Genomic DNA, 12,600 nt, shown 5'->3' on the forward strand with positions numbered 1-12,600 from the left:
ATCCTTTTGCATTCCACATTTGCATTTTCATAAGCCAAAGACTCAATCATTATACATCTTGCTTCTGGGTCAGATATCCCTATTTGTACAGCTTTAGTTAGTCCTTCTAAAAAGTCACTAAAGGGTTCTCTTTGACCCTGTTTAACTCTGACAAATGATTCCATTCTCTGTCCTGGGTCTTGTACCCTGTCCCAAGCCCTTAAGGCTGCTGTAGTACACATGGAGAGTGTGTTTTCATCCAAATTAGCTTGTTCCTGAGGGTCGGAAAAGAGCCCCTCACCTAGAATTTTATCTAGGGAAATGTCAATTCCCTTCCCCTTTTCCTGCTGTTCTAAAGTCTAGCCTCTTGCCTGAATAAGCATTTCCATTTCAATTGCGCTCTACTCTCAAGTACTGCAGAGCTCAGCTGGAGCCAGTCAGAGGGCATGACTCTGCTTGTCGTGGCCCAAGATTTTAGCATCTCTTTAACAAAGGAGGCCTGCATCCCAAAAGTCATCACAGCCTGTTTAATTTCCTTGAGATCATTCATATGGACAGGCTCCCATGTATCTTCTTTGATGACCCTAGGGTTTCTGGAACCAACCACTTTCTCTGTTGTTATTACTGGAAAGGCAGGTAGAGCTGTAGGTAGAGCTTTGTGGGAATTGTCCCAGATAGATTTACCCACAGATGGAGTTAAAATTCGCCTTTCTTCCCTTTGCTCTTCTTCATCAGAATTTAGAAATTCCTCAATCTTTTCAATTCTATTTACTATTGTCTTCTGCAATTTCTGAATCTCCTGTCCAGAATTATGTTCCAAAGCCTTCATCGAGGATTCTAAAGTATGAAGTTTGTCCATTAGAGATAACATCTCATCTTTAGACATAATTTTTATGGCATAAACCGTGCCTTCTTGTATTGACAATCTTTCCACCAATAAGCTTTAGACAAAATCCGATTGTCACATTCAGCAGTTTTGATTCTCTCAGTTAATGTTTCAGTTCCTACAGAAAGGGACTGAAGCTTACGATCCAAATTAGCTGTTTCTTCTTCCATAGTAATTAATTTCTCCTTAACATCAGCCTGTACCTTTTCTAAATTTTGCTCAGTTGATCGAGTCATGTTAAACAAAGATCTGTTCTCTTCCTGGAGAACTTCAAACTGATTCTTGAGAAGATTGTTGTCATTCTCAATTGTTTTTAAGTGTTCAACCTCTGCCTTAAGAATCCTGGATTCATCTCGTAAAGACTTTATCATATTTCTATTATCAAACCATAGGAAAACTACGAATCCCAGAAAGATCCATAGATGTGGGGTGACAGACGCCTCGTGTAAAATCTCCCACATGGTACAATCAAAAAATCTGTTAAAGTCTTGAATGGTAACGTTTTCAGACATTTTCAATCAAATCAGTATTTATTTTTATTTATAAAAGAAAATTATTTACCTGTAATGATGTTTTCCTGCCAGTGGTGGCGAACGAAATGCACCTGAGTCCACGTGGCCTAAGCCAGAGGCGGTCTGAAACAATTAACTCAAAGCCAAAAGTTAAATAGCAGTTGAGGGGGGAGGGCCAGGAATCCTGGCAGAGCCAAGGCCGGATTGAATTAGATATGGATTGTTCCGCCTGAGGAGTTAGAGTGGTCACGGAAACGGTCCCTCTGTATCAGACCAAATCTGCTGCTGTGGCAGCTGTGGCGGACAGGGAGGGGTTAACATGCTCTGGCCTGAGTAAGTCTGGACGGGGTGGGGCCCCGCAGGCTAGGCACGGGGCCAAGCAGGGGTCTCTGCTTTGCGCCTGGTGTGGGGGAAGGGAAAGCGAGCCGGGAACACACTGTGAAAGCTAGCGGGCTAAGCTCGCTGGAGCCCAATGGTGCTTCCTGAGCTCTGGTAGGTAACTTGCTCACAAAGGCTGGGAAAGATCGAGCTTGCGCTCCCCGTGCCGTGGTGGGGGCAAAATAGCCCAACGTTGGAGTGCCAAAATGTAATGATGTAAATGAATTCAGACAGATTGTAATAATATATACAGCTTTAATGGGGAAATAGACTTACAGGACCATAGGTTCCCACTACGAACAGGGAAGCAAAGAGGGCGCGTGGGTTCCTGCTCGCCCGATTTATAAGTAAACATTCGCCAAAGGCGAACATGCCCCCTAAGGGGCTGGGCTTATCCCTACAGCGAAGACCAATGGGCACTGGCACTGCCAGACCAGCTGAGCAGTGGCACTGGCCCAGCAGGTGGCAATGGGACAAGATTGGCCTGACGGTAACCCGAGCCTCCCAGCAGCTAGAGGGCCAGCTCTACTTGACAGTGACACGCTCCTTTGTCCGAGCTCCCCTACCCATTGCTGCCACCTTGTCTCCAGCTCCGCTTTTCCCTTTTAAGTTGTTCTGTTCTGCCATCTTTTCTTTCCAATCCTATGAAGCCACGTTTTAAAAGCATCTTCCCATAAGACCTGCCTTTTTCAGTTAGTCAGGAGACACTGCAGGCTCTGCACATTCCTCCGCCACCGCCGTATCTCCCCTCAAAGCCTCCATGGGTCCTTCAGGCTCCATGGAGTGACCCTGAGGCCCGGAGGGTGATGGCAGCTGCCACCATCTTTTCTATCTCCTCTCAGCTTCCTTTTCTTATCTCAAATATCTCATGTTAATATCATAGTATAAAATATAATACAGCCAGGCCTGGTGATGAAGGCCTTAATCTCAGCACTTGAGAGGCAGAGACAGGTGGGTCTCTGTGAACTGTAAGTCAGCCTGAGTTCTGGGACAGCCAGGGCTACATAGAGAGACCCTGTCAATAAAAATAAAACACCATGCAATGTAGCAGTATAAAAGTCTTTCACAACTCCAACACTTAAGAAGTCCCATGGCCTCCTTAGAAATCCAGGATCTCTTAGCTGTGGGCTCCTGAAAAATCAAAAACAAGTTAGAGACTTCTTATTACAAAAAGAAATAACTAGGGCACAAAAATTATCAAGGCAAAACCAACCAAAATCCAGCAATGAAATCTGAAACATGTGGCTCAGTGTCTGACAGCTGGGACTCACTTGTAACCTTTTGGCTCCAAAAGGCTTGGGCGCCTCCATTTTCCCAGCTTTCCCATCAAAAGCAGAAACAGCTTGTCTTATAGACCTTGGCCGACTATGTCACCCCTGCCACTATCCTTAGAGGACCACCCTATTGCAGCCAAGAATGTACCTTCCCCAAAGACATCTCTTGACCTCCCCACAGAGACTCCAACCTTCCACACGGTGACAAGCCTCATGACCACCTCATGCCTTCGAAACCAGTGCCACCCTGGTGGATTATATACCATGAGCCAAATGCTGCTGTAAGCTTGAAATACTGCCCAAACCCTTTGGACCAGCTCTATGTGCTGACTCAGAGGAAATACTTTCCTATCCTGCCAATGGGGCTAACCTCGTATTCATAACAGCTGATTCTTCAGTACAGCTGATTAGTTCATATAGATTATTAGCCAAAATATCATACAAATGCCGGCTAGCCAAGCTCCAGTAGAGTCCTTGCCCCACCCCCAGACTTCACAAGCCAGGCCTCCATGGTTAACGTTCTCTGGGCATTCCTGTCTCCCAAGCTCCCGCAGCAAGGGTTCTTTAAGCTCTGAACACTCAATGGCTATCTTCCACATTTCTCCAACCAAAGATTCCAAATACATCAAAAGCCGTATGGCCAAGCCCGCCACAACAGCAGCCCAATTTCCAGGACCAGTTCCTGTTCTAGTTCACTCTCTGTTGCTGTGCTCCAACACTCTGATCCCAAGCAACGTGGAGACGAAAAGTTTTCTTTGGCCTACGAGGCAAGTCAGGAACTTAAGCAAGAGCTTGAAAGGGAGCCATAGAGGAACACGGCTTCCTGGCTTGTTCGCAGACTCGTGCTTAGCTAACTTTCTTACACATCCCAGAACAACCTGCCCAGGAAATGGTGCCGCCCACAGTGGACCAGACCCTCCTCCATCAATTCCCCATCAAGATAATCCCGCTAGGGACATGCCCACAGGCAAGTCTCATCTTCTCCCCTGGTAAGTTCCTCAACCGAGGCACAGTTTCAGGTGACTCCAAGTTGTTTCAAGTTGACAGTTAAAAATAACTAGGAAAGAAAAGCCCAACTAGAATAAACTCTAAGTAGCCTGTCAACTCAGCACACACGGAAAGGTCTATTTCTGCATTTGCTCCATCATGGCATCTGCCATGTCTGCAGCAGAGAGCAGACCTCATGTATCCCTGTGGACAGCACACTTTTTAGGTCCGATGGCAGCCTTGGCCCTTTTCCAGCCTGTATTGGCTCCCAAGTGGCCAAACCTTACATGAACTCAGTGAGCAGCCACTAGGGACAGCTGAAGGCAGATGGTCTGTATTTTAATAAGGGCATCTGCCTCTTGGTTTCCAGGACTCAGTGGACTATGGGTTGCCATATGGAAACTACTAGAAGTTCTGACTCCTGGTGAACTCTGTTACATATTTCCTTCCACATCTGTTGTCTCCATGGCAACAGCAGACCCAGCAGTCACTGATTTCCTCCCCCTCTGGTTACCGAGCAACTGTCCGTACAGAGGGCCACAGGCCAAGCCTCCTCCATAAGGAAGCCCACTGTCTGTCCCTTCCTTCTCAATCCCCATGTTATTGGTGTTGATCTGATTGCTATAGTCACACATTCCCGCCTGTGCCTTTACCTGAGCCACAAGTGACCGGAAATCCTTGAGAATAGTCAGCACTGACCCCGGAACCCCACATCCTCTGGTTTGGTTGTTGCTTCGGTACTGACGGAAGCTCAGTGACATCAAAAGACACTGTTCCCGTGGCTAAAGAGATGGGTCAGTGACTAAGAGCGCTTACTGGGGATTGCAGAGGACCCAGATTTTGTTCTCTGGACCTAACGCCCCCTTCCAGCCACTCTGGACTCCTACGTGCACGTGATGCAGAGACATACATAATCATCAGTTGAAAAGTTTCGGGTTTAAAAGACACTGGCTGTGGCCCAGCAGGCCTGGCATGGGAACATGAACGCAGTATTAGTCACCGTGACCAAATGCCTGGAGCAAGCAACTTAACAAAGGAAACCTTTATTCGGCAGCTTAAGGGCATGGGAGGGAAGGCGTGGCGGCCGGATCTGGAGGCGGTTGCGGCATTTCATCTGCAGTCAGTTTGCGTAGAGCCATGAATGCTGGCGCTCAGCTTTTCCTCCTTTGTATGCAGTCCAGAACCTCAGTCCACGGAATGGTAATGGATATTCAGGATGGGTCTCACCTCAGATAACCTAATTATGTCATCTCTCACAGACATAACCAGAGGCTAACCTAATCTAGACGGAGATGATCTCTTCGGTTATTCTAGATGCATTCGTTAACAGTAGCCAGGCGATGGTGTGGCGCACACCTTTAATCCCAGCACTCGGGAGGCAGAGGCAGGCGGATCTCTGGGAGTTCAAGACCAGCCTGGTCTACAAAGCTAGTTCCAGGACAGGCTCCAAAGCCACAGAGAAACCCTGTCTCGAAAAACCAAAAAAAAAAAAAAAAAAAAAACACCACTGCTGGCAGTGTATACCATCACATTAGGCATGGTGGTACATGCCTATAATCCCAGGATTTCAGGGGGGATCAGGAGTTCAAAGTCATTCTCAGCCTTAAAAGATACTTAGATGGGAGGTGGTACACATGCCACCCCAGTTTCCACTAGCCCAGACGGAGGACAGCCCCTCCAACTTTAACAAAGCTATAGTCCAACCAGGTCTGGTGATACACCTGTAACCCCCATACTCCGGATGCTGAAACATAAGCAAGAAACCATCTCAGAACGAAACAAGAGAGTTGGCTCCAATGATTGTTCTATTCCCTGCCCACTTCCCACCTTCGATTCTTAAATTCAATTCCCCTTTATTCATTTTCTCTGCATGATAGGTTCCAGTAATATACTTAGTGATCAATAAAAATTTTTGAATTCAAACTCTGCGTCTCCTACCAAAGAATTGTTTTGTCTCGGTCTCTCTGTGCCTGTTCCAGAAACAGGAATTCAAAGAACAGAGCTCCACCTGTGTTAAAGATGCTGCAAGGCTGATTGACCAGAACCGTCGTGATCGTGGAGAACTGGGATGTTGTCCTCCGGGAGCCACATTATCTCGAGCTCTCTTTAGTCCCCTTAATAGTCATTCATTGTTCACTTCTGTGTTTGACCTAGCATCTCCGTGGCATTACGTAAATCTCTCGGAACATCTGAACAGGCCCCTAGCCTCCACGAACACAGAGGCCGAGAATGACATCAGAAGCACCGGAGACCTAGAGCAGACTCCCCCCCCACACACACACACTTGGCAGCAACAAGCCTGCCTGATGGTTCCACTAATATATTCTTAAACACCTTGATTTATGACTGTGTTCTGTTACTATAAAAACTTCACGAAACTGTTACGCTGGAGCATGGTATTTGGGGCAACCTGATTCCCTGTCCCCAGGGCGTGGTCATTCATATTCCACTCCAGAATAAACCACCTCTTATTCCCTGTGGGGTGAGAGCAGTGTTTTTATGTCGGCAGTGCCAACAATCCTGGGGGTCCAGCTTCTGCCTCCCTCCCATCCTCTTGGTCTCAGCTGCACCAACCTGAGGCTCTCTCTGAGACTCTTCACGTATGGATAGCAGTCAGTCTTTTCAACTTTGTCTTGATGATTAGAAGCCAGAACCGACAAAACCACCTCTGACACCTTGTGAAATAGCAAGTGAAAAAGCACCAGATGGCATATTTGCAGAAGGGATGGAGGAAGGAGACAGGGGCTGTCCTGAGTAGAAGGGATAGAGGAAGGAGACGGAGGCTGTCTTGATGCCAAGACATCCTGGCTCTTCATAACTGAGGTCTCAGACATGCGTCTGTTCTGATGATTCACTTGACATCTGAGGCTGGCTCCCCCTTATGCCTGGGGAAATGAGCACCGTGTCGATTGCGGTACGCTTGTGCTGTACCCCATCTCCAGCTTCACTGAAGTTAGACAGGCTTGCCTTTCCCTGCTGTGCAAAAACTTCAGAAGAAAAATCACCCCAGAATCTGCACAGCTAGGAAGGTGTCTCCATGTTGTTTGCAAACATTGGCAAAAGCTTGGCGTTTTGGATCACTTTGGAATCCAAGCATACTAAAGGGCTTTCTTCTCTTCTGAAGGTTTGTGAGAATAAAACAAGTACTTTGTATTCTTACTGGTTGGACGGGTATGGAAGTAGACCTCTACTACAGATGATCCCAACTTGTTTAATGCGGAACACAGATGGGGGTTCAAGTAACCAATACAAATGTGGGGGAGGCGTATGGGTTTGGTTTGACTTTGCTCTTTTGACACAGGGTTTTATATTGTTCCTGGGAAAATCAGGGTCTCCTCTCGGTGTCTTTGTCTCATGGTGGAAGAATTTGAGAATGGACTCCATCAAATCAACCCTCCAGCTTCTGAGAGAAGGCAGATGGAGGGAAGGAAGGGAGAAAGCTATGCCATAGTAAGCAGCCACGTAGTGGAAAGGTGAGATAAATAACGTAGAAAAAGAACAAGAAAGCCCAGAATGTCTGGGAAAGCAAAGCATGCCCAGGCTTTGGAAGCAGAAAAAAAGCAGGGGTGTTTGTTTATTTGTTTGTTTTAAGAAAAAGTTATATTTTTCTGGGTCTCAAGACGTAGAAAGATGGGCATTCCCAAGAGAGTCTCATGCTGGTGCTATAGCATCTGCACAGAGGTCAGGAATTCTGGGAAGGAAAAATCTTATAAAAGGGATAAATACTCCTCCCATTCTTTTAGCATGCTACCAGGTGAACCCATCTCCCCGAGAGGTGGTCCCATCTTCCTCCCAACTGGAATGTGGGGTCTTCACCCAGGCTAGATGTTGAAATAAGAGCGGCGGAGCTGCGTCCCCAGCACCCTGCCGCCCGCATGGCTAGCTTAGCTTATGTCCTGAAATAATTACACGGAAACTGTATTCTTTTAAACATTGTTTGACCCATTAGTTTTAGCCTCTTATTGGCTAGCTCTTACATATTGATCTAACCCATTTCTATTATTTTATGTAGTCCACGAGCCGGCTTACCAGGAATGATCTTAACCTGTGTCTTCTTGATGAGAATGAAATAATTGTCCCATTTAATGAACCTCCAATGCTACTGCAATAATATAACCCAGGCTGGCCCTGAACTCCTGACCCTTCTGCCTTCGCCTCCCAAGTGCTGAGATTAGAGATACATACATACCTTCATGCTCAGCTAAACAGGAAGTTAGGTGTGAGTGGAAGCCAGACATAGTGATAACGTACTGTAACCTCAGCACACGAGAAACTGGAGCAGGAGGACTGTGAGTTCAAGGCCAGCCCATGCTGGCTATGTCACGAGTTACAGATATGCCTGGGCTATAGAATACAATTTGTTTCAGAAAGACAAAGAGCCAAGGCTGGAAACATGGTTCAACAGTTAAAAGCACTGATTGCTCTTCCAGAGGACCAGGGTTCAATTCCCAGGAACCACATGAAAACTAACCACTGTCTAACTTCAATTCCAGGGGATCTGATGTCATTTCCTGGCCTTGATGGACACAAGGCACACATGTGGTATGCAGACGTACATGCAAGCAAAATACTTATACACATATGGGGAGGGGAGAAAAAGGGATGGGGAAAGGAGAAGAGGAGGGGGAGGGGGAAGAAAAGAGAAGGGAAAGGAAGTGAAAGGAAGGGTCAGGTATGGTGGCATACAGTTTTAGTCCCAGAACTTGATAGGCAGAGGCAGGTGGATCTCTGAGTTTCAAGCCATCCCAGGCAGTATAGTGAGAACCTGTCTCAGAAAAGGGGGGAAGAGGATGAGTGTTTCCCTAGTATTCATGAAGCCATGGGTTCGACCCAAGCCCACCATAAACTGTTGGTGGTAGGGTATGTCTGTAACCACAACTCTTGTGAAGTGGAAGAAAGAGGACCACTGGGGCTGGAGAGATGGCTCAGAAGTTAAGAGCGCTGTCTGCTCTTTCAGAGGTCCTGAGTTCAATTCCCACCAACCACATGGTGGCTCACAACCATCTATAATGAGATCTGGTGCCCTCTTCTGGCATGCATACATGCAGGCAGAACACTATATACATAATAAATAAATAAATCTTTACAAAGAAGAAGGAAAGAAAGAAAGAAAGAGAGAGAGAGAAAAGAAGGAAGGAAGGAAGGAAGGAAGGAAGGAAGGAAGGAAGGAAGGTCAAAGTTCAAGGTTATCCTTGGCTATGTAGTGAGTTCTAGGCCACCCTGGGCTATCCTGTTGGAAATCAAAAAGAAGAAGCTATGGTTGGGAAACTCAAAATTATCAGCTTTAGGCTGCTTAGCATAGATATGACCTTCTTGAATGTGACCACAAAAGAGCCTATTGAGAGGATGTTTGTTCACCCTCCCAGCCCCTGACATTAGAACAGGAACTGCTAGAGAGATGAATACTTTTTATTGGTATGGATCTTGGTTTATTGATACAAATTTAAGGCCAATTTTGCTATATGTATATTTCTGCTCTTGATAAAGGCACTGTGTTTGTGCAGCTCATTTGAAAATGCAATGCATAACTAAGAAATATAGGTCAGTAGTCAACTATAATGTAGTCATGTTAGATAGGTTTTCTAGATGTACAGAGATATTTTTCAGATGGATGAGTATTATTCAAACCTTTCAAAGACCTTCAGAATATGACATTTAAAATGTTTTATTTAAGAATTTAGGATTTTTCATGACAATGAGACACATTTGCTCCTAGCAGCACCAATCTACTTCAAGAGGATGATGGACATCAAAGAGGCTCCTTATGGAGGTTGTGAGCCATTTGGGCAAGAAACTGCTCTTGCCTGGACTGTTATGCTGTTTAAAATGGACATGTAGGACCCACAGAGAAACGACTGCTGATCTTGCCTAAAAGTGAGACAGTCCTTCAGGGTTCCTATTTCATAAAAGAGTCTGCCAGACATTCTACAGGATACAGAAGAAAGTGACTGACAAACTGTCAATAGAGGCAAAACAGTCTTTCAAATCTCCTGCTTCGTGGAAAAGTCTATCAGATAATATGGGCCTGTAGGCTGAAGATGGATGCCCCAATGTTACAGAAGAACTTTGAGTGACTGTCCAGGCAATAAGATGTCTCTGTCAATTCTAGAGTTTTGGAAGTTGCTTATAATGCACTTCCTGTTTACACAGGTAATAATATATCCTTCTGGGGTCTATGATGGAGTTGAAAAATAAATAGTTATAATCAAAGTTTTCATTAGTTATGATAAAAGATAAAGTAGATATAAATATTATAAATGTAATTCTTGCTTGATACCTGTTTTGTTATGTGTAATTTTACTATGTTAAAGTTAAAACCTTCCTTTTTATTTAGACAGAAAAGGGGAGGTGATGTGGGATTTCCCTCTAAATGCTATGAATATGTTTTATTATTAAAGAAGCTGCTTTGGCCAATAGCTTAGCAGAGTAAAGCCAGGCGGGAAATCTGAACAGAGATATAGAAAGAAAGTACATGGAGTCAAAGTATGCCATATAAGTTGTCGAAGGAGAAAGACGTGAGCACCAGCCAGAACCTTTCCAGTATGCCACAGCCTCATGGTGATAGACAAATTAATAGAAATGAATTAATTTAAGATGTAAGAGTTAGCTAGAAATATTCATGAGCTAATTGGCCAAGCAGTGTTGTAATTAATATAGTTTCTGTGTAATTATTTCAGCTATGGGCAGCCGGGAAACAAACAAGCAGTCTCCACCAACAAGGAACTCCTTTCTTCAGCCTTTTTCACTTAAGAATCCCACCCATTCCTTTTATTTTCACCTCAAGGAAGCTTAGTTAAGGTTTCATTTCTGTGGAGAGACATCATGACCACTTTTTTTTTTCAAGGCAGGGTTTCTCTGCAGCTTTGGAGCCTGTCCTAGAACTAGCTCTTGTAGACCAGGCTGGCCTCGAACTCAGAGATTCATCTGCCTCTGCCTCCCAAGTGCTAGGGCTAAAGGTGTCTCACAGCACCTCTTATAAAGGAGAACATTTAACTGGGGCTGGCTTACAGTCTCAGAGGTTTAGTCCATCATCATCAGGGTGGGACACGGAGGCATGCAGACAGACATGGTACTAGAGAAGCAGTTGAGAGTTCTAATTCTTGATCCAAGGCAACAGGAAGTGAACTGTCACACTAGCCATGGCTTGAGTATTTATGAGCCCTCAAAGCCTACCTCCACAGTGACACACTTCCTCCAATTAGGCCACACCTCCTAACAGTGCCACTCCCTATAGGCCAAGCATTCAAACACATGAGTCTATGAGGACTGTTCCTACTGAAACCACCACAGAAGCCAAAGTCCCACAGTGCTTGACCTGTGAGCAGGTTTTGTTATTTAGCACTAATAGGAACAAAGGAAAGGAGAGGGACAAGGACTAAGTGACTACCGCTTCCTCCCCCATGTCTGCCTTCATCTGCTGCTAACCAAAGCAGAACCACCTTTCCCAGCTACAGTCACTAAGTATACTTAATGCCTGGGCCAGGGGTGGCCAGGAAAGTCCCATGTAAACGGAGATGGCTCGTTTGTTTCCCGGCTGCCCAGACCCAAATAATCACACAGAAACTATATTAATTAGAACACTGTTTGGCCAATAGCTTAGGCAGATTCCTAGCTAGCTCTTACATCTTAAATTAAACAATTTCTATTAATCTGTGTACAAGGCTGTGGCCTGCCGGTAAGCAGGTCTCCCTGGCTCCACCTTCTTTCTCCCTGCATTCAGTTTAGTTTTTCCATCTAGATCTATTCTGTTCTGTCATAGGCCAAAGCAGCTTCTTTATTAACTAATGGTAATAAAACATATTCATAGCATACAGAGGAAAATCACACCAGTTTCAGAACAGCCTGGTTTCGAAATGGCAACACATTATTAGGGTACTTTATTTACCCAAAGATTGACTCTTAACAGTTCCCATTCAGCCTGACTGAAAAGAAGAAAGAGAAACTAGAGGTTAAAGTGTGTGTCTGTCTGTGTGTCTGCCTTTGTATGTGTATCTCTGTGTGTATCTATTTGTCATAACTGTCTGTATAACTCATCATTCATTGTTATTAGCCTTAAAAGAAATTATTAAAAGTAAATTTTAAATTAAAATGTGCTGGGCAGGGTACTTGAATCTAGTTTCTATTGCTAAGTAAATTGGGGAAGAAAGCACCTTAGGTAAGAAAGTTATTTGGTTTACACATCCTGATCACAGTCCATTATTGAAGGAAGCCAAGGTGAGACAATGGTAGCGTATTCTTTTAATCCAGCATTTGGGAGGCAGAGACAGGCCTCTCTGTGAGTTCGAGGCCAGCATGGTCTACAGAGCAAGCTCTAGGACAGGCTCCAAAGCTACAGAGAAACCCTGTCTTGAAAAAAAAAATTGAGGAAAAGACAAAAAAAAAATGGAAGATAAATCCCTTAAAGCCAACAGCTAAACAGTTAAATAGGTGAAGGAAACAGTTCTCAAGACTTCAAAATTGAAGCAGAGGCAATAAAGAAAACACAAAGAGAGGGAATTCTGGAAATGGAAAATCAGGGTAAACAGGGACTACAAGATGCAAGCATAACCAACAGAATGCAAGAGATGGGAGAGAGAATTTCAGG

This window comes from Microtus ochrogaster, assembly GCF_000317375.1.
Source record: "Microtus ochrogaster isolate Prairie Vole_2 chromosome 14 unlocalized genomic scaffold, MicOch1.0 chr14_random_2, whole genome shotgun sequence".
Taxonomy (NCBI): Eukaryota; Metazoa; Chordata; class Mammalia; order Rodentia; family Cricetidae; genus Microtus; species Microtus ochrogaster.